Source organism: Balaenoptera borealis, assembly GCF_965194805.1.
Source record: "Balaenoptera borealis genome assembly, chromosome: 2".
Classification (NCBI taxonomy): Eukaryota; Metazoa; Chordata; class Mammalia; order Artiodactyla; family Balaenopteridae; genus Balaenoptera; species Balaenoptera borealis.
The window spans coordinates 116,088,318-116,111,497 of NC_138867.1; the positions used below are offsets into that span (position 1 = coordinate 116,088,318).

Genomic DNA, 23,180 nt, shown 5'->3' on the forward strand with positions numbered 1-23,180 from the left:
CCGACCAGCAGCCTCTGAGTGGGAGGGTGCAGAGACAACTCAGAGAACAGTCTAGATAGAAATGCATCTCCAAACACAACCAAATGACTTTATCACAGCTGTGGAAAACCATCTCGGGATACGTTTTAAAGCAATTTCAGTCCAGCTTTCAATTTGCCATTCAATAGCGCGGTTCTGAGGTGATGTCACTTTCAACTGCTAAAATCATCATAATTCTGCTCTTTCATTCCAGCTCCAGTCTCCCCCTATCCTGACCTTTGTCATAATGATAAATGGTGCTATTAGGATGGCTTATGTCGACGGAAGGAACCCCATCACCATATCATAAACCACCGAAATAAAGGCCTGCAGTTACGGCCTCCCTTTCTCTCTTAGTTGAGGCTGCTTTCCCAGCAAACCACTGGGAGCCACTCTCCCAGCTGAGGGGCGAGTTCTGGGTGGAGGACAAGTGAGTGTGAGCTGCCTATCAATCAGGCGGGCACTGTGCCCTTGAAGTGCTTTGCTCTGGCAGTCCTGTGAGGTGCTTATTCGGGCACTAGAGTCAGAAAACACAGGTTCAAAAGTCAGCTCTGCCTCTTACAGTGTGATTGCAGCAGGATATTTCATGCTGTAAATCTCAGTTTCCTTATCTGTAAAATGGGGGTTGGGGGGGCTGGGAATAGTATCTCCTTCAAGGGGATGGTATGAGGATTGAAATGAGCTGATGTATGTAAACGACTCAGTATAATGCCTGGAAAATAGGAAGCAACAAAATTGGTGTCTGCTGTTATCATTATTATTTGTCCCAATAGATGGAGGTATAGGGAATGAAAGTACCGTTGCCATAGAAATATGACTTAATTTTAAAGCCCTAGGTTTGGAACGGTGCTGAACTCCCCACAACTCATGGGCCCCAAGGAGGACATCTTTTCTGCCAGGTGTGGAATGGATCTCCAGCTCCTCAGGAATTGGGGTTTGGCATCTGACATAACCTACCCTCTTCCAAATGAAGGAAAGTGGGAAAGAAACGGCACCCACCAACTTGGTTCTTATCCTACTTCAAACCTGCCCCAGCGATTTGGGGGAGGCAGTAAGAGGAGGAAGGTCTGTTTGGGGAACTGCCTTGGAGGCTGACATCGAGAGGAGGACCACGTAGCCACAGCACAACACTTGGAGCCATCAGGGATCCCAGGCTGGACGGGTTGTAGGGCTGAGCCCGTCGGACCAATGAACTGGTAGAGGAAGTCCTACGAGGGCACTTGGAGATGGCCTGGTCCAGGTGACTCATTTTCCTAACAGAAGCAACTAAAGCCAAGCTGGGGAAGAGTCTTGCCCACAGTGATGGAGACAACGGGTGTCTAGGCGTGCGGTAACATTCACACAGCTGTAGTGTGTCCAGGGATGACTCTTCTTCAACCCATCTCAGTCCCACCTAGATGAGCAGCCTGAAAATTTGCTGGGGCACCTGCATGTTTGTCACTGGGGCTCCTGTCTCCAACGCCTCCCCGCTTCCAGAGCAGCTACCCACCTTGTCCCTGCCTCTCTGTCTGGAATAAAAACACCTACTGTTTGCATTTCTAAATCACATGGACATGAGGTCTCCTATTATCCTTAACCAAACACACTTTCTTCTTTCAAGGTGTGTCCTGGACTCCTGAAAAGGGGATCGTAGGGCATGGGATGCCATACAGCGGACAAGCCGGCTGCCGGCACAGGGTTAATCTCAGAGGACGTGATTCCTTCAGAAGAACGCCACACATTTATCATCATTCGCAGAGCAGACTGTCTGATGCTGATAATGAATCAGCAAATACAGGCAGCAGTTCTGGTGTCTGGCAGCCCTTCTCCTGGGTCAGTTCCCAGCGTGCATTGCCACAACTGAAGCAGTTCTTGTTTTGAGTTGCCAGAAAGCGGCAATAAAGTCCGAAGAGTGGGCTGCTTTGCTGGAGCAGACATAACCGTGTGCAGTGATGCCCCAGAGGAAGGAAGCCTGAAGGAGCTCAGCCAAAGGCAGACAAGGGAGAAGTGAACACTGAGCTACTGGCTTTGAGGAAAAGATAGAACGACCTATTAATCACCAGCTAGTGGCGGGTTATCCCTGTCTCTGGACCTGAACGTCACTATCAAGCGCGTTAAGGGGAGGCAAAGAGGTGAAGCTGGCCAGTGCTTCCTAGTGGGCCTGATGCATCAAGGATGCTCGATATATCCTTATTGGGTGAGTGGGTGGTACCCTGCGTGCTGACCACTGCAGTGGTTACTAGCAGTTAATCACAAAATCACAGACTATCTGAGCCAGAAAATACCTTAAAATGAATCTAGTCTAAGAACTTTATTTTATAAATGAGGAATTGGACACACATAGCAGAAGTGAACTGCCCAGTGTCACAAAGAAATATGGCCAAGTTCCTCCATATACATCTGTCAGGTTGAAGTCATCCTGAAAATGACTGCATTGCTCTAGGACCATTTTAATTCCCCTATTTTGGCATCTCTATTTTCACCATCAGGGCTCAGTTTTATAAATAAAATCCCCGTGAAGCACTGTCCTTGACTCTGCACCTGCAGTGGAGAAAGCTCTCTCTCATACCTGATGCCAGGTGGTCATGGATTATGCCCAGGAGGAACCACGTCTGACTTCTCCTGGGATGCCTTGGGGACTAGAGGTACAAAGGCCAAGCCATTCTGAGTTTTCCCATTTCTAATGAGACAAACATACTTATTATATCCAGGCAAACCCAGGTGTTCCTTACCCCACTAGGACCCTAGCGGAGATGGCACCCAAACCTATAGTCTCCGTCCAGAGGCCAAATTACACAAAGTAATGTACAAGTATATGTGAGCCCAAGGAGGCATAACTTCCCTGGTTATTGTGTGTATATTTCAATCCCCACAATTCAGTGCAAACCATAAAAAATAACCAACCCAGTCAAGGCAAGGGACTAAGCTTTCTGGCTCTAAGATATTTCACTTCTTGAGTCAATGAAGAGTGAAATCCGATGAAGGTGTCTTGATGGGACTGCTATTCCCAATGTCAGAGACATTCATCAACTGGGGCGACACAAGCAATTTAGTCCAGGAGGCAGGTCCTGCCAGCCTTCCCTTTGGCCACAGAGCCCTAACTCCATCCCAGCCTGGCTGCTGCTGGGGGCAGCCACGCCTCCTACCCTACACACAGCGCGGCACAGAACATCCCAACCGGCAAGAGGGAGAGAAGAAAGACAATCGGAAGATCACCGGCATTGCTTACTCTCTTTCGCTCAGTTCCTTATTCTTGATCCTTTTTTTTTAAGTTTACCGAAATTCCCAGCATGTATGTTTTTGAAGCAGAGTGATGATTCTTAAGTCCAAATCTGGTGACGCGACTCCCATGCTTTAATTCTCCATCTTCTCCCCACCTCCTAGGGCATCGTCTGAACTCCTAGTTTTGCTGTTAAACTGACTGAGCCTGTCTTCACTGGGTCACTGTCTGTCTGTTTCCCTCTCCAACCTCCCTGCCACACACACATCCATGTATACACACACATACCTATGCATGCACATACACACATACCCCATGTACACACACCCCCATGCACACTCACACCTATGCACGTGCATACGCACATACATCATGCACACGCACACACCCCATGCACACGCACGTGTGCACGCATATACACACCCATGCACACAATGTGCACACACACACTGACCACCAATGCCAAATATTTTTTCTCCAGCCACCCTTTGCTACTTCCCAGAGGCCACCAAAGGGCTCTGTACCCTGTGCCATCGTGTGAGCTTTTCCCAGATCTGAAACACCTTCATTCCCACCCACGTTTCTCCCCTCCAACCCTCTCTGCCTCATAAGGCCTTCTTCAAGGCCCAGTTCAAAAATCCCCTCCCCCAGGAAGTCTCCGGGACTTCCACAGGCAGGCAGGCCGCACTCTCAGCCCAGCACGGTCCTGTGATCACTTCTGCTCAGTCTCCCCCACTGGTCTCCAAGCAAGCACCTTGATTGACTGGACCAAATGTTAAGATGCTACTATGATTCAGATAGGACCTGGCATACACCCAATCTAAAAGCCTTGGAGCCCATCCTGGACACCTCCCTTCCCTGCCCTCACCACTTCTCCCCATCACTCAGGTCCTACTGATTCTACCTCCAGCCAGCCATATCAGCCCCTTACATGTGCCATGCAAACTCAAGTCTGTATTGACTTGGTAAACGCTTTCTACCTACAGAGCAAATATCTGCCCCTTGTCTAAGCTGCAAATCGACTGCTTTCCATCAAGTTTCTCTTCCCCCTGGGAGCCCTACCCCAAGCAGAATTAACCATGACATTATTTGTCCCAACACACACCTTGTTCAGACCCAACTGTGACAGTCACCACAGCACAAAGCAGTTCATTTTGTTTCTGTCTTCCTCAATAGACTGTACACTCCTCAAGGGTAATGACTGTGTCTTAATCAAATTTTTGCTCCTGGTGCTTGGAAACATGGTTGATCCTTGACACATGGGTGTGCTCAGTGAAATAAGTGAATTTATTAATTTGGACTTTTAGAACTTTCTCCTTTTATTTCTGGAAATTATTAGCACTAACCAGAAGACAAAAATCGCATGTTGTTTAAGCAGTAAGAATTTGACCGACTAAGAAATCCTAATTCAGACTTGCAAAAAACAATTAGCAAAAATGTCTGAAGACAGCAGAAAAGTGGGTAGGGAGGACTCTCCTGTGCTTCTGAGGGCTGAGGGACCCCCATCCTCTTGAAGGGAGATTGTCTCCAAAGCTGGGGGAGGACCTCCGAGACAGAGCTTCCAAATTCCCAACTGAGAGTAATTTTTAAACTCGGGAACGAGAAATGAGAATTCTCAAGAACTCTGGAGAATTGCTGAAATAATAAGTTTTTCTGTCTTCTTCTCAATACTATATTTATGTGTTTTTTAAAAACAAATAGGAAATATTAAGTTTAGTAGTATTTATAAAGAAATGTAGCTTAAAGTGAAAATTCAAATACTAGAAATTGCCAGCAAACATGATTGGGTGGTATTCAAGTAATGTGTTATTTGGATCTTCTAGCAAGTTAACAGCACTGCACAGAATCACATGTTGATACTTGTTCTAAAACTACTTTTTGGAACACCACTCAGAGGATTTCTATAAGGTACACTATGCAAATACATTTATTACTATTCATTTTATTTACAAGAGCAACTCACCACTGGCAGCACAGTGGATGACGACCACATTCTTGTAAGACGGCAATAGCTACAGGCAAGACAGACCAGATCATGACTGCTCTTTCCTGTCCTAGTTCCTGGAAAAGTCAACCTTAACCTACAAGTCCACACGTCAGCATGTCCTGCTCTTGCTTCCCACTGGACCCTGCCACTCTTCACTCAGAGATCCCTACCCTCACCAATCAAGGCAAGTCCCAAGTCCTGCCACTTCCCCAGATGACAAGCAAGGGAGTCTTTGATGACAGGAGTTGTGACCCAGTATTTCACATGACCATGGGCAGAGTAGGGCCATAATCAGGGCCCACAGTAAAAGTGTCAGAACAAAGACTTCTAGAGAACTTTTTACCAGCAATCAATATACACACAGGTGTAAATTTCCTGATATCAATCCCACAGGATGAAATTCAACAAAGTGTATCAAAATATTTGAATGATGCAGTGGGGTAGGGGCTGCAGCTGTATAGAACTGCTGACATTTTTTTCAAAAAAAATTTTTTAAATTATTTATTTATTTATTTTTGGCTGCTTTGGGTCTTCGTTGTGTTGCCCGGGCTTCTCATTGTGGTGGCTTCTCTTGTTGTGGAGCACAGGCCCTAGGCACAAAGGCTTCAGTAGTTGTGGCTTGTGGGCTCAGTAGCTGTGGCGCATGGGCTTAGTTGCTACGCCGCATGTGGGATCTTCCCGGCCCAGGGCTCAGACCCGTGTCCCCTGCCTTGGCAGACGGATTCTTAACCACTGCGCCACCAGGGAAGTCCTTTCTTCAGTTATTGAAGAAGACCCCTTCATTTTATTTAATACACTGTGCATTCTAACGTGTTTGCATAACTTTTGACAGAACTGTTTTACTCTGCATATGAACAGCTGGTAAAAGAGAAAAGCAATTCCAGGTCACAAACAGTAGCAGCAGCACTCCAGTTCTTTTCTGTGACTGCTCCACTCCAGTCTAAATGCCCTGAACACATCTCCCTGACTCCTCGCCAACAACAACACCCTGGCAGTAGATGCTGCCGTTATTCCATTTAATGGAAGGAAAAAACAGAGGCCTACATAACCAGTCCCAGGCCCTTCTTCTCTGTCCTGTCTTTGTTCTCTCGTCAAATCTCTATGGCAGACCTGTCAGCTCAGAGGCCTGGAGAACCCACCCAGGAACCAACCCTTTCCATTAATCACAGTGCCTGTTTGCTGGCAGCCAGCATTACTGCATTTTACCTTCATGTTAATGTCAAACTGCCCATTGAAAACCAAGATTGAATTTGTTTGCAAAATCAGAACTAATTGCTTCTGAAACAAGGATGGAAGATACTCAGATAGTTGATATGGTGGCTATTTTGAACCAGAGACAAAATAATGAATGTTAACTGGAACGAAAACATGTTAACCACTGAAATAATCTGTCCTGTAAAATGAGGCTATAATTCCTCCATTGTTAGGATTATTTGAGTCATTATACCAAGTCATAAAATTACACAGGAGGAGCATAATGGCCTGTGTCATTTACAAAAGCTGTTTTGTGAGAGAGAAAGGCTCCCACATGAGACATGCTCCATCCTGGTGCCCGTGGGCTCAGGAGTCTCCTTCCTTTTCCAGATGAAGAAGGTCCCAGACGCAAGATCCTGTCCAAAGAGAGTCCAAGTTTCCTAATAAACAGATGTCTATTAGAGAACTGTGGAAAGAACTCCCAGCGTCCGTGGAGTAACTATTGTTACTATGTTGTGCATCTCGGAGTGTTCTAAGGGCTACTGGGCACTCACATGGTATAAGCACATGCTGTTTACAGAAGCTTGAAATTTAAAAGGGCAAATGTATAGTAATGATAATAGCAGCTACACATTTATTGAGGACTTATGATTCTGCTGATACTACTGTTATTACTACCAGCAACAATAAGGACCATGTTCTGAGCTCTCGCAATGTTCCAGGCCCTTTACGTGAACTGTCACATTCACTCCTCCCGGCAGCTCCAAGAAGGAGGGAAGTGATAGTGCAACATGGGAAGAACATGGGAAGTGTCGGGAGTGAGTATGAGTCGAGGAGACTTCGTGAGCAAAGCAGACTTATGGGAGGATCCAGACTCACAAGGGGGGCCCTGGTCATCAGGGTTGAGCATCTCCTGATCCACTGATTCAAGCTGGCATGTCACTCACAGGGAAGCCAGCACCCTTATGTGTCTTCACTCCATCTGGCTTGGTCCAGGTAAGGAGGCTGAGGGTTTGACATACGCCAGGTCGAGGCTCAGATCCATCAGAAGAGATAAGCAGGTGCCAGAATTAGCAGAGAGCCATCAGTCCCCAGGCATGCTTCCAAACCACCACCAAGCCAGCTTTCTAAAGCACCTTCAAACCCATAGGAAAAGGATGTATTTTTTAAGTTTATAGAGCAGAACCAGGGCCACCAAAAAGATATGTGCCTGGTATGGATGCAATTCCAAAAGGAGGAACGTCTCTCTGGGTGTATGTGAACGGCAACCTCTGGGCGGCAGTTCATTTCAACTTGAGCCTCCATGACCTGCCTTTCACCTGAGCTGTGTAATGGCCCAGGCAGGTGAAAAGCATCTAATCTTCATAGATGACAAGATTCAGTAGCCAGAGGAGAGTTTCCAACAGCACTGTACGTGCATGTGTAAAAGAGCTGAAAATGTTTAAGAGGGAACACACCACAGGGAACACACCCTTAGCCAGGTAGGACTGAGGGCGTGAGAAAGGGAACCTCCACTTTGTTACTCTATATGTCTAGTATGTGACTCTCTTACAACCACGTATTGCTGGTTTAATCTGTTCAAAATCTAAAAAAGGAATGCATTTTCAGAATTTTTAAAGAAGTGCATGTTTTCAAGCCTACCCCTGTCTGCCAACCCTCCATTTCTCCAGTAGTGTTTAAAAAAGTCAAGGTGATTGAAACAGAAGAAAGATCTCCCAGGTGCAGGAAGGAGGGCTGAAAAAAGGGAGTTTATCTATGTAAAAGCCGCCTGACCAGTCCTCAAAGGCTTCAGTGAAGAACAAGGGGTCAGATCTATCTGAACTAAGTTTCTACATTACTGCATTTTGAGGGCCTGTTTAAGCAAAGCCGTCAAAACTGAAGGTATAAGTATTCCAAAGGTGGTTAGGATCCTAGAGACAGTCTACTTTTTCAGTAAATATTTATTATATACCTACTATGTGCCAGAAATTGGGCAAAGAATTCAAAGATAATGCTAGATTTGTGTTAAATATACTTCCTATAACACACATCACATGTACCAATTATTAATTAGCATAATGATATTTAATTACTCTGGATGGCTGAATTTATTTGGGGTGTTACCTTAACTGTTTTTATTCCTACGTCCTGAAACAGTAAAGATTCTCTGAGAATGCTAACTTATCCAAGAAAATTTCTACGTGGCAAATTTCTATGTGCTACTAATTTCAGGACCCCCATCACCACCCTCTAGCCATTCTACATTTAAGAGTGTCAGAAGCAATCTGTGTGACCAATGGGCAAAAGAAAAGAAGGAAAGGAACCTGCCGAATTACAAACCCAGATCTCTGGTGTTCCTCACATTTCTGGACATTACTTGAATCAAGGTTTCCTTATACCTGAAACCAAATAGATATGTCCAGGGATCCTAATCAAACCTAGCTCTCACCTAAACTCAGAATGCCCTCAGCGTGCCCACATCAAATCATGAAGATTAGCAGGCTGATGTGATTATGTAAATTCCACTAAGTGGCCTGAGACTCTGTGTCTGCAGTCACCTTCCATTGAGGCAATGACAGAGCACGGCCACTGGCACCAAGGGGCTCTATGAGGCAGCGATGGTGGGGTTTTAACTCAAAGTTCAGCTTGTTGACAAGCTCGGCCACTGGGGCCTGCAGGCAAAACCCACACACGTACATATACACTTACAGGCCCCAGCTAAAATTCTGCTTTGTTAATGCAAAGTGCCAAGCCAGCAGTGTAACAGCAGCTATTAGGGAAATGTAAGTGAACGGCTGGGCTTTCTTTATTCCCTTAGGATAATGGATAGCGGAGTACTGTTGTAAAATTCCATTTCTTCCTAAAAGGGGGCAGGAGAGGAACTGTTACAATTACCCACTGGCCTTTGGCATTCCCATTTGATTTCTTGTTTGCTGATTATCTTTGTTTGCTGGCCCAAGAAAGCAAGGTCCCTTTCTAGCCCTGAGACCTTAGAGGAAATCTTTAGCAATGGATACGCTCATCGGAAAAAAATCAAATGAAAGCCCAGGGCCAAGAATTTCCTTTGCCTCCCTCTCTGAGTGTTCATAATCCTGCCTCTTCTCGGGAGGGGTCAGAAGTACTGAGGGTTTTGCTACCACGACTTCCAGCTAAGTGTGTGTGAGCTCAGGTGTGCACACGAGGGTGAGTGCAGGCACATGCAATTCTACCATAGGCTCTGCTGCTATCATCTTAGAAAATACGTGCTTGCATTCCTGAGGGGCAGTTAATTATTATGGGACATGTGTATGAGAGAAAACATAGCCACGTTTGTTTTCTAGTCACCAGCAGCAAAGCAACCCCATTCTGGGAGGGCCGCATATGATCCACTTTAGGAAGAACAAGTCAGCAAAATGAAGCAGAGGTGGGTAGATGGCATCGGGGATACCGCCTTTTCAGGACAGGCCCAGAGACAGGCTGGAAACTGACAGATACATGGATCCAAGGAGACCCAGCTGAACACCATCATCTGCAAACCATCAACATGGCGCCATTCACCACCAGTGCCCCAGAACACAGGCATGGCCACATCTACATCATAACTTTCTCCTGCTCTGAAAGTTTTCTTCACAGTCAAGGTCAGAGGAGAGAAGCTGGAGCCCTTGACAAGTTCCTTCTCACCTCTGTGGCCTTCACTGGTAGGGAATTTTCTGGGTGGGCGGCCAAGAATGAAGCCTAGCTCCCTTGGTCTTGTGTTTTCTGCAACACTTACCTTCTCTGGCCAGGTTCCTCCCACCCTTTCCCAAGGGCCAGCTCCAAGGCTACTCCTCGCAGAAGATGTCTCAGACAGCCCCGCCCCTTCCCTGAAGCATGTCTGTCCTGTGTTCCCAGTCCCTTGTTCGTGCCCTGCAGCTCTTTATCACTGGCTACTTTGGACTATGCTCATTCAGGTACCCAGCGGCTCCTATGCACAGACAAGATGCTCAAGAATGTGTTGGCACAGGGAGCAGTAACCCTGTGCCCTAATGCTATTCCAGAGTAGAACCTGGACCAATGTCTAGAAGTTATCAAGAGAAAACCTGAGTCAGTATAAGGAAGATCTCTCAACACAGTGAGTGAGAGCTGTCCCAGGACAGAGGTTCCGTCTCAGGAGGTTGGGGAGGAGGCCCCCCATACCACAAGAGTTAACACAGAGGTCACCCAGAGGAAGGGGATTCTACAGAAGGCACACTCTGATGGGTGCAAGCATTCTTCTATGATGGACAAGGAGGCGGTTGTTTCTATTTCTTTAGTACTGTAGTCAAGGGCACTGAACAGCCTTGAATACAGATCTTTACGTGTATCTCTATTTGCTTCCATGAGATAGATTCTCCAAAATGGAACTAGGGGGCCAATGAGGCCAAAATACCCACCAGAAATGCTGTACTGTGAATACCTGCAGAGAGCCAAGGCCTGGAGTTATACTCTAGAGGGAACTAGGTATTACAAGTAAGTGGGATGAGCATGATCGGGGTGGGGTGGGGGGAATGTGCTCTGTGGCAGGGAACCCACTAGCCATGACTACTGACACCAGCCAGCCAGAACGTGAAGAACAGCAGGGTCTCTGCAGATGTGAGCTCACGTGAGGCTGGCAAGGATCATCACCCCACCTGATGGCTCCTTGAGCAACTGGAGGCTCAGATGGGAGACTGGCTTTCACTGGACACCTACTATGTTCCAGCATTACTTTAAAGTCATCCTCTGATAAGAAAATGCAGATTCCAGGTAGGAAAGTGTCTGGAAGGCAAAGTGGCCCTTACATAGAAGATAGGCTTCGGGCAGCCTTGCCCTGGTCCCCCGTCTCTGCCACATCAAGGCTGGGCAGGATTGAGCAAGTCACACAGCGTCTGAGCCAGAGTCCTTACATGCCCTTAAACTACTAGGGATACTAGTAAATACCACTGGTCCATGCTGCCCCTTCCCTGCCTTCTACCCATGGCCCAGCCCCAATCGCAGGGGGAAGTGGCTGCTCCCTTCTTGGAATTTTAACTTTAGTTCATGGGACTTCTGACTTTCTAGCCTAGACTGTATGCACCTGTGTCCCTAGTCCCCTCTACTAGGCTACCAGCTCCAACGAGGGGAGCTTTAGGATCGTCCTGTGAGCGCATGTGTGCGTGAACGTGTGTGAACGTGCGTGAACATGCACACACACACACACTCACACCCAGAGTCCTCCAGCTCCTCTTACATAGCACACAATCTGGTTTTAAGAACAAGAATTCAAGAAAATTCAGTCCACATTTTCTTGTCGATTACATTATAAAAAACTCTTACCAGATCTTTAACAGTGGTCATTTTAAATCTTCTTCAATTCATAGACAATTGTTTTATTCTGATGCTTTCTTAAAAGCTTTTGCAATAAACTATAATCCAAAAGTAATAAAAAAAAATTCAGTCCATCCTAAGCCACACTTTTATGTCACTCTCTGGCTTAAAGCCACATAAAACTTCCTTTCATACCTGGCCTGAGAGCCAACCCCATCCGTGGCCTTCGAGGCTCTGTAGGGTCGGGCCCTGCCTCCCTCTCTGGCCTCATGCAGCCAGGTCCCCTCCGTCACTGCCTTCCTGCAGCTCAGGCCTCTCTCCTCTCACTTCTTTTAGGACACTAAGGCCCTTTCCCTTCCCTGAACCAGGGCCTTTGCAAAGGCTGTTCCCCAGTTCCAAGAACATGTCTCCCTACTCTGTACCTTCTCCCCAGCTGGCACTATTGGTGTAAATTGATACAGCCACTATGGAGAACAGCATGGAGGTTCCTTAAAAAACTAAAAGTAGAACTACCATATGACCCAGAAATCCCACTACTGGGCATATATCCTGAGAAAACCATAATTCAAAAAGAGTCATGTACCACAGTGTTCATTGCAGCTCTATTTACAATAGCCAGGACATGGAAGCAACCTAAATGTCCATCAACAGATGAATGGATAAAGAAGATGTGGAAAAGACAGCCTCTTCAATAAGTGGTGCTGGGAAAATTGGACAGATACATGTAAAAGTATGAAATTAGAACACTCCCTGACACCATGCACAAAAATAAACTCAAAATGGATTAAAGACCTACGTGTAAGGCCAGACACTATCAAACTCTTAGAGGAAAACATAGGCAGAACACTCTATGACATAAATCACAGCAAGATTCTTTTTGACCCAGCTCCTAGAGAAATGGAAATAAAAACACAAATAAACAAATGGGACCTAATGAAACTTAAAAGCTTTTGCACAGCAAAGGAAACCATAAACAAGACCAAAAGACAACCATCAGAATGGGAGAAAATATTTGCAAATGAAGCAACTGACAAAGGATTAATCTCCAAAATTTACAAGCAGCTCATGCAGCTCAATATAAAAAAAAAAAAAAACCCAATCCAAAAATGGGCAGAAGACTTAAGAAGACATTTCTCCAAAGAAGATATACAGATTGCCAACAAACACATGAAAGAATGCTCAACATCATTAATCATTAGAGAAATGCAAATCAAAACTACAATGAGATATCATCTCACACCGGTCAGAATGTCCATCATCAAAAAATCTAGAAACAATAAATGCTGCAGAGGGTGTGGAGGAAAGGGAACACTCTTGCACTGTTGGTGGGAATGTAAATTGATACAGCCGCTATGGAGAACAGTATGGAGGTTCCTTAAAAAACTACAAATAGAACTACCATACGACCCAGCAATCCCACTACTGGGCATATACCCTGAGAAAACCATAGTTCAAAAAGAGTCATGTACCAAAATGTTCATTGCAGCTCTATTTAAAATAGCCAGGACATGGAAGCAACCTAAGTGTCCATCATCGGATGAATGGATAAAGAAGATGTGGCACATATATACAATGAAATATTACTCAGCCACAAAAAGAAATGAAATGGATGTATTTGTAATGAGGTAGATGGAGTTAGAGTCTGTCATACAGAATGAAGTAAGTCAGAAAGAGAAAAACAAATACAGTATGCTAACACATATATATGGAATCTAAGGAAAAAAAAAAAAGGCCATGAAGAACCTAGTGGCAAGACGGGAATAAAGACACAGACCTACTAGGGAATGGACTTGAGGATATGGGGAGGGGGAGGGGTGAGATGTGATAGGGTGAGAGAGTGGCATGGACATATATACACTACCAAATGTAAAATAGATAGCAAGTGGGAAGCAGCCGCATAGCACAGGGAGATCAGCTCGGTGCTTTGTGACCACCTAGAGGGGTGGGATAGGGAGGGTGGGAGGGAGGGAGATGCAAGAGGGAAGAGATATGGGAACATATGTATATGTATAACTGATTCACTTTGTTATAAAGCAGAAACTAACACACCATTGTAAAGCAATTATACTTCAATAAAGAGGTTTAAAAAAAAACAAAGAAGATGTGGCACATATATACAATGGAATATTACTCAGCCATAAAAAGAAACGAAATTGAGTTATCTGTAGTGAGGTGGATGGACCTAGAGTTTGTCATACAGAGTGAAGTAAGACAGAAAGAGAAAAACAAATACCATATGCTAACGCATATATATGGAATCTTAAAAAAAAAAAAAAGGTTCTGAAGAACGTAGGGGCAGGACAGGAATAAAGACGCAGACGTAGAGAATGGACTTGAGGACACGGGGAGGGGGAAGGGTAAGCTGGGACAAAGTGAGAGAGTGGCATGGACATATATACACTACCAAATGTAAAATAGATAGCTAGTGGGAAGCAGCAGCATAGCACAGGGAGATCAGCTCGGTGCTTTGCGATGACCTAGAGGGGTGGGATAGGGAGGATAGGAGGGAGGCTCAAGAGGGAGGGGATACGGGGACATGTGTATGCATATGGCTGATTCGCTTTGCTGTGCAACAGAAACTAACACAGTATTGTGAAGCAATTATACTCCAATAAAGATTAAAAAAAAAAAAAAAAAGAACACTTCTCCCTACTCTGTACCTTCTCCCCAGCTGGCACCTTTCACCTTTCACCCCCTTCAACCAACCTAAAGTGACTCTCTCTTATGGCACCCTGCTCTTATCCTACTTAACGCATAGCACAATTTATATGATGCTTTCTTTCTACCCGTCTTTTCCAACAGACTTTAATCTCCACAAGGGTAGACTGTGTCCATTCATCACAGAATTCCAAACACACAGCAGTGTCTGGCAAGTGGAAAGCACCATAAATACTTGTTTAAGAAATGATCGCAGACTCCAACTTCGTGGAATCTGAATTAATGACCTTTAACCCACCATCACCAGTGCATGGGAGCCCCTTTCTGAGAACTAGTCCTGCCAACGTGATGACAGGAGGGACTCAAGCCCGAAAGCCCTTCATCACCATCACCTGCACAGATGGCCTCCCTGGTACCTGCCAAGAGAAGGACACTAGTTCCAGGCTGGAGGGGAGCCCTGACACTTTGCCCTCCACTTGGGAATCCTCAGAGCCATGGAGGTTTGGGCCAGAGCCTCCTTCCTCACGTCAGGTAAGTGGGAAGCAGGACACCCCAGCACCCCAGCTGCAGCAGGACCATGGAAAAGACAGTCTGGAAGAGGGGCCTTTCACAGTAAGACAGCCACATTCATTTCAGTGCGTACCCATGAACAACATCACTTAAGAGTGCGCCCTGGAAAGGTACCAAGGTCCCCAGACTAATTAACTTTCATCTCTCCTGTCCCTCTGTTCATGGAAGGCCTTGCTGGCTGCCCATCCCCTCTGTGAGGAACATTAAAGACAGGATATTAGCTTGAGAACATTCTATTTAAAACAAAAGTACATCTAAAGATAGCCTCGGATGCCCATCTACATCATCCCGAGTCCATTTTCTGGCCCCAGAACCCTCATGGTCAGTGCCCCAGATAGGCCCTACTCTGGCGCCTGATATCCATAAAGAATGTCTTTCACGGTTCATTGGTTGAATTAATCTGATATAAAATGTCTAAACTGGAAACCTGTGAGTTGGGATCTTGATGAGTTTCAGCAGAGTAGCAAGCCGGCCACAGTAGGTTTATTAATAACAAAGGTGAAGGAAAGAGGTTTAAGAAAATTAAAACAGAAGTAAGTGAAAGGGGGAAAATCAATCTGATCACTTCTGTAAAAGAAGATGATGTGTCCTGAGGCCACACCGGCCTTGCTCCCCTGGACACCACGACACTGCTCTCCCTGGATCCTGGAAAGTGGCCCAGAATGTGCAGGCAACACACACCTTCGCTGAGTTGCAGCGGGGCTTGAGCTTGTCTGTTTCCTTATGTTTAAAGGCAGGTGTGTTAATACGACGATTCACACCTGTGTGCCACCCAGCAAGCCTTGAGCCCTGGTGGAAATCATGCCTCACAATGACCTCTCCAAAACCTGCACACCCCCCTTAACCCCCTCTTTCTAATCCATTTCAATTTGATGCATAAAACATGCCACTCCGTGCATTACTTAACATGCAAGGGCACCAGGAAGCACAGCAACTGCAACCCAGTGATCTGGGGCAGAACCACAGAGCAGGGTGGTACACTTAATGCTTTCTAACAGAGACAGGGAGGAAATGAGAGCGGCGTTCGATCAGTCCCTGGTCCTGTCAACAGCCACTCCCATCTCCACAGATGCTTGGCTCACTAGCCCTCCAGCAGCTTTGCATCTGGGCACATGCACCTTCTGAGAATTCCACCACAAAACATTCTCCAACTCCTCCAGATAGTACTTGGTTCAAAAAAAGACAAGGATCCAGTGCTTTGGGGTCCATTAGAAACTGAACTGCCCCCTCTGGAAGGAGGCCCTGCTCCAGCAGTGCAGCCCGGGAGGCGGAGATGGCAGACTGGCGGAGGGTGCTGGAGAGAATGCTGGCAGGGCAGAAGCTCTGGTCCTAGAGAGCCTCACCCAGAAACTGCCCAGCCAGGCAGAAGGCCACGAGACAGACCAGGAGGCCTCGCCAGGTAACCCTGTCCTCATCCACTCTTGTCTTCCGACATAACACTGCTTTGGCACCGGAAGTGTGATTAAAAAAAAAAAAAATGAAAGGAAACCAAGGCAGGGCAAGATGTGAGTCTGGGACATTTCACTGGCAGTCGTGATTTTAATATATTTTAAATGCATTTATAAAACTTGCCTAGTGAATTGGCCTTCCAATGTAAGATCTGCCTCTCACTCCTCTCCCCTGCTCCAGGGGACTACAAATTCCACACAATTATTCACATCTCCATTATGAATTGTTTTTTACTCTCTGCTGCTTTGGTCCTCAAGCTCATCTAATCAATACCCTCAGCTTCAGAGAGGAAAATAATGGCAGAGAGTAGGTAACTGGCTTGCTTGAGCTGTGAAATCTTGCTCAGTGAAGGCCTCAGAAGCAGCTGGGTCCTCATGGGCAGAGGCATAGAATCCTTCTGTTCTTTTAAAAAAAAATTGCTGCAGTTTAAAGTAATTAAATATCTCTATGTCTAAGTGACATGCGGTTTGAATGACTGCTTTTGGAAAAACCACAAAGGGAAAAAATGCATCCAGAATTATTGCTTTTGGTACAGAAATGAAGAAATGGGGTTAATACCCGGGCCCCCACCAATCGCTCTGTAAGGGGCAAGAGTTAGGAGAGACGGTCCCAGGCCTATGTGTCATGGGCATCTAGGATCAGGAACAGATTGGCTGGTGGGCTGGTACAGCACTGCAGGCAAAAGCAGCCAGTGAGAGCTCATACCTATAGCTCTGCAGCAGAGGAGGCTGTATGGCATCCCTCCATCCTGGTTCCAAATCTACCCCTTACGGCCCTGTGCAACCAAGGGAATTATTTATGGAACCTCAATAGTCCCATCTGTAAAATGGGGATCATAATACAGACCTACAGACTGCTGTGGGAAATCAGCAAGGATGCTTCTGCTAAGTGAGCCTAACATGGTAGGTGGTCAGTGAGTGGCAGCTCTGGAACCAACCACTCTCCCTACATTTTCCTCAGTGCCCAGTGGTAGGTGTTTGCAATACAACAGACCACAGTGGTGCTTTTACTGTTTAGAAAGGTGACTGACTCAGAAGTTGGCCCAAACTCAAAACTCAGCTGCACTAATTCCACAAATAGCCTAGAAATAGCACCAAGCCCTCATTAGCACCCTACCCAGAGAAGATGGCAAACGAAGATCCCTCGAGGTTAGCACAGAACGCAAGGCAATTCAAAGGCCCCTTGGAGAAAGGGTATGAGCTATACAAATATAAAATCGTAGCAAGGGATGTGGGCATTATCACATTTTGCTTGGTAATTGGAAACAACGCCTTGAATTGTGAAGCACCAGAAAGCCTAGGACTCACCCACTTTCCACGTGGCCGTGTGTCTCCCAAACTGAGACAGGCGTGTGTGTATAATCAACCTGTTCAAAGCCCTTGTAGCAGGAGGCAGTGCTTTGTTGTAAAACAAAACTGAGATGAAATAACCGTCATCCTTTCAAATATCCTCTGAGAGTTTCGTATTTGAGGCACATTCTGTGATGTAATTCTCTCTGACCTCAGACACTTTGATTCTTTTTTTCAAGTTCACATAAAAGACTGAGAGCTCTCAAATTGGTCTACTGCACTGCCAGCCTGGACTGGATCTGAATTCTTCACTGGTGCAGAGAATTCGTTGTTATTCCAGATAATTAGGAAGTAGAGATAAAGGGCCATTACGTTAGAGAGGCCGGGCCCATTGGGAAGACCAGCTGTCGGCTCCTTATTTAAAAACAGAGTAGTTCCCACTGCTCCCGGAAGGCTTCCAAGGGCACACTCAGACACCCAAAGTCCCATCCTGACATCCTTTCCTCCCAGTCACAATGCACGTGCAGAATTTGAGAATGTAGCTTATCTGGAAGACTTAAAACAAATGCTTCAATTTTCCATTCTCCAAATGAAAATCAATGGCAACAGAGAGGTAAAATCAATGTTCAGTGCTCTGAAGGGAGAAGCCCTCCCCATCTCTCACCCACCCAGAACAATAAATCAGAACGAGCCATCCCACGGGCAGCGAATTCCTGAGAGCAGATCCCTCTGCAAGTAGTATGACCTTCTGTCCATTTTTTCCATAAATCACCCCCTAGAGGGTATTTTCTTTAAGAAGAGCTAAGAGAATATTTTTAAAACTTAAATCAGAAAGAGTAACACATTGCTGCATTAAAAACTCTTCTTCCCCAAACAAAGCCATTTGCCAATGGGATCTTTGGCATCTAAGACCAGAGTTTGACTGAACTGCTTCCCCAAGGTCCATTTTGTAATATCAAGCATTAAAGAATGCTCAGGCACCCCAATGACCTGCTCCCCGAGACAAACAATGATCTGTTTTCTGTCACCATAGGTTAGCTTATATCCACTAAAATTTCATATAAATGAAACTCATACAATATACATTTTTGTCTTCTTTCACTCAGCATAATTATTGTAAGATTCGTCCATGTTATAGCATGTATCAATAGCTTACTCTTTTTTAACTGTTCAGTATTAATCCATTGCAATGAATATACCACAATTTGCTATCTGTTTACCTGTTGATGGACATTTGGGTTGTTTCCAGCTTCCAGTTATTACAAGTAAAGCTGCTATGAACATTTGTGAGTGAGTCTTTATATGGACATATGCTTTCATTACATATTCTAGAAACAAACCTTTTGTTGGACATACGTTTTACAAATATTTTCTCCCAGTGTGGCCTGTCCTTTTATTAGTCTAACAGTGTCTTTTGAAGATCAAAGTTTTTACTTTTGATGAAATCCAATTTGTTGACTTTTTTTTTTTTTTGGTATTTATAGTTCATGGCTTCCTTGTCTGCTATTTAAGAAACCTTTATCAAACCCAAGGTTACTACTTTTGCTTTCTTCTAAAAGTTGTATCATCTTTGCTCTTATATTTAGGTCTACAATCCATTTCAAGTTAATTTTTTGTACTGTATATTATGCAATCGCTAAGATTTATATCTATAAGGTGTTTTAAGTATCATAAAATACTCATTTATAAATATCAATTGAAGGAAGCCCAATACAAATTTTTATGTACAGGATAGGCACCACTTGATAATTAAGTTCTGACAAAAACAAACCAGTGGACAAAACCTACAACTAGACGAAAGAATGGAAGGCAATGTGCTGGAATATTTTAATTCCTGTTTTTAGATTATGTGACTATCGCCTATTTCCTGTTTCTTTTTGCTTGTCTACACTCTCAGTGTTTTCTGTAATGAGAATCAACTACTCATATCAACAATAAATTAGAATATTAAGAAAAAGTCATTTAAGAGAAGGCTTCGTGGAGAGAGTTGAGGAAGATGGCGGAAGAGTAAGACGCGGAGATCACCTTCCTCCCCACAGATACATCAGAAATACATCTACACGTGGAACTCCTCCTAAAGAGAAGGCTTCGTGACTCCAGGCTGCCATCACAATGCTCTTAAGTGCATAAATGGCCCCCTTGGAGCACCTAAAAGATGAACAAGCTACCAAGAGTTTACCCTCTCCCAACCCTGCTCAATACTGCTCAACAGCAGGAAAAGATGAAACAGAGAATTTCCAAAGAGAATCCTCCAAAGGGAATGTGAGTTTAGTTGAAGCCTCTCAATGAAACCAACTACAAACCCAAATGCCATTCTAATAAAGGGGAAGCGTTCCAGCAGGGGTTGGGGGGAGGTGCCCCACTCGGTCTCCCACTGAAATTGCTTGTCCAGCCGCCCTGACACCGTGCAGTCACAGACCCATGTGTCAAACCATGTCTCCACTCACTCCACCTCCGAGGGCAAAGAAAGCTAATGAAATTCTCTCGTGGATGCGCTTACTGTCCTCCTGTCTCAGTCCGCTTGCAAAGACAGCCCAAATCTGCAGCCTCACAAGCAGCCCCGGGCCGACCCGGCTGCCTCGCCATGTGTGTGCGTTCCTGACTGTCTGGCAGGTGGGATTTACCTCTTGAGCTGCTGCAGAGGCCAGACTGGCTGATGAGATTGCTTGCAGGTGTTTCACAGAGAGAAACATTACTTCCCTGATTGATGAATAAATAGAATTGTCAACATGGCCTCCCTGGTCAGAGGGGACCCCTAAAGTATAATGAGGAAGGACAGATGTTTCATCTAGGAAGGGCTCCAGGACCCTAAGAAGAGATGTGCACTGGGCTGGTACGGGCTGAGTAATTCGGCCTCCCAGAGGGAGGGAGGGGGAAGGCTAGACCCACAACTATAGCCACCACCACTGTACAGCCTCTCGCCAGTGCAGGCCACCTCCCAAATCCTGATGACGGAGTGGGCATGCCCCTCAGTCAAAGCCTCCTCTTTGGGCTGTTTGCCAGTGAATGAAGGGTACCTATCATCAGGAATGTCATCTTCTTCCAAGTCCTCACGTGCTGTGAATCACAAAGCGGGCAGCAGGCTTCCTCGGGAAGAAACTCCAAAGGCCAGGACAAGAAAATGGGCAGGGCCCCTGGAGTGAGCTACTTTTTCTCAGGAGCATGCAAATTGAGGGTTTTCTGGCTGACCTTCCAGAATGAATCAGACAATAATAATACCTCTTACCATAATTGTTTTAGTAATTGTAAGTGTGGTTGTCATTATGTGACACTGGACTATGTACCTTACACCCCTCCATCTTACTGACCTCTCACAAAATGAAATACATACAAAATGCCCTAAGCAAAGTATTAGTAAAACTTAACCACCAGTAAACCCTCTCTGCAAGAATTACTAACGGATGTATCCCAGCAAATGGTAAAGATGAAAGGGGTAAGTACTTTCATTAAACCTGTTTTACAGCTAAGGAAGCCCAGATTCAGAAAGGTCAAGTAACTTGCCAAGGTCACATAGCTAGAAAGTGGCCAACCCAGAAATGGAGCTTAGAATGGTGTCATTCCCAAATCTATGCTCTTAACCACTGTAATTCTGTGGCCACCAGGAGATGCAGGAGATGAGAATTACACTTCCAACACAAGCAAAAAAGTGGTGGTGCTTCCAACACACAAACAAGGCGTGCCCAGAAAAACACCACTGACACCTGGATATGCCCAAATACCAGTGAGGTTGCTGCCTCTGTCTCAAACAGATTTGAGTTTATAAATAAAAATCTCCTGTCTGGGACTTATAGAAAGGGCTGTATTCTAGGAGGAAACAGGCAATGGACTATCCATGTTACACACACACACAACACACACACAAACACACACACAAAACCGCATGGCTGAACAATACAACACTTTTCCAAAGAGTATTTGGTATTTGCTGCAAAAGAGGCCACATCTTCCCTCCTTCAGAGAAGGAAGAAGTCATGTGTGGCAGGAGAATCTAGGAGAGTTTTTTCAGAGTATGCATGCCTTAAAAGTATTTTTGAATAACAACAACAAAAAAAATGTTTTTCACATCCCACTCTGCAGTAAACTTGATTTTCCTTGAGGGTAGGAATAGGGTCTCTTGTTTACCTCTGTAGCCTCAGGGCCTAACACAGGCCTGTCACATAGTAGGTACTCAGTACCTTTTTGTTAAATGACAAGGAATGAATGGAGAGAATGACGAGGCCAACACATGGTACTGACGAAAAACATAAGTTTTGGACCTCGACAGCCCTGGGTTTGAATCATGGCTGCCACTTACTAGATATACAAGCAAATGACTGACTCCTCTCTCTGCCTCAGTTTTCTCATTTTTAGAATGAAGACAAAAATAAGTACCAACTTGACAAAATGGATGAAGGAATTCAAGGATGCAGGTTCTGCGCACAATGCCTGGCATATGCTAGGTTTCAGGGGTGAGATCTATCTTTGCTTCCAGGGAGAACACTCCAGCCTGGGGGAAGAGCAAAGCACGTTACAATACCTCGAATCTCATTCTTATGGAGACAAAGCTTGACTATTTTTAGGTGACCACAGAGACTAGGTCCGTTGCTGCAGCGCCAGGTTTGCAGGGGCAGAGGGGGCAGGGGCTCTGCTCCGTGCTCTCAGGCCACTCCCCGGACGCTGATTCTCTGCTGGACCACAATGCCAAGGATGGGAGCTCCCCACACACGTTCTGCAGAAACCACGGACGGGACTGAGGGAAATTAAAGCATGCCCCAAGAGGGGCAGCCAAAGGGGCAAGCATTGCTCAGACTTCAAGAACTAAGAGGTGGTTGGAACTTCCCCGGTGGTGCAGTGGTTAAGAATCGGCCTGCCACTGCAGGGGACGCAGGTTCGAACCCTGGTCCGGGAAGATCTCACATGCCGTGGAGCAACTAAGCCCGTGCACCACAACTACTGACACCACACGCTAGAACCCGCGAGCCACAACTAGCGAGCCCACGTGCCACAACTACTGAAGCCTGTGTGCCTAGAGCCTTTGCTCCACAACAAGAGAAGCCACCGCAATGAGAAGCCCACACACTGCAATAAAGAGTAACTCCCACCCGATGCAACTAGAGAAAGCCCGCGTGCAGCAACAAAGACCCAACAGAGCCAAAAATAAATAAATAAATAAATTTATTTTTAAAAAATAAAATAAAATAAAGAACTAAGAGGTGGCACAGTACCCATTCTGCATGGTCCCAGGTTCAAACTGGAACTAAAGAGCAAGTTACAGGGAGGCCAATTTCAGTGGGAATCGAGTTCCAGAAAGGCTGCTTTCTTTGCCTAAGGTTATGGTGCAGTACAGGTGAATAGCAGAGAAAGTCGCCAGGTCTAAGTCTGTGTAACTCTAATGTCCATCGCAACACCTCTCCATCGTACAGGTAGTAAAGGGAGAAGGGTGAAAATGACATTAAAATCACCTTTCTCCCACCCCCACCCCACCCAACTCCATTCTTAAAGCAAGCCTAGAGTCCAGGACTCTCCAGACCGGAAGCGTGAGCAAATCCAAAAGGAGCTTCAAGGAGGGGCGGGG

At 45.5% G+C, this 23,180-nt stretch overlaps 1 protein-coding gene across 1 annotated transcript in view; it reads right to left on the reverse strand.

Annotated features, from left to right (window-relative positions):
- SPOCK1 (SPARC (osteonectin), cwcv and kazal like domains proteoglycan 1) overlaps positions 1–23,180 on the reverse strand; it is a 550,861-nt gene that overhangs the window by 136,375 nt on the left and 391,306 nt on the right. The window lies entirely within an intron of this gene.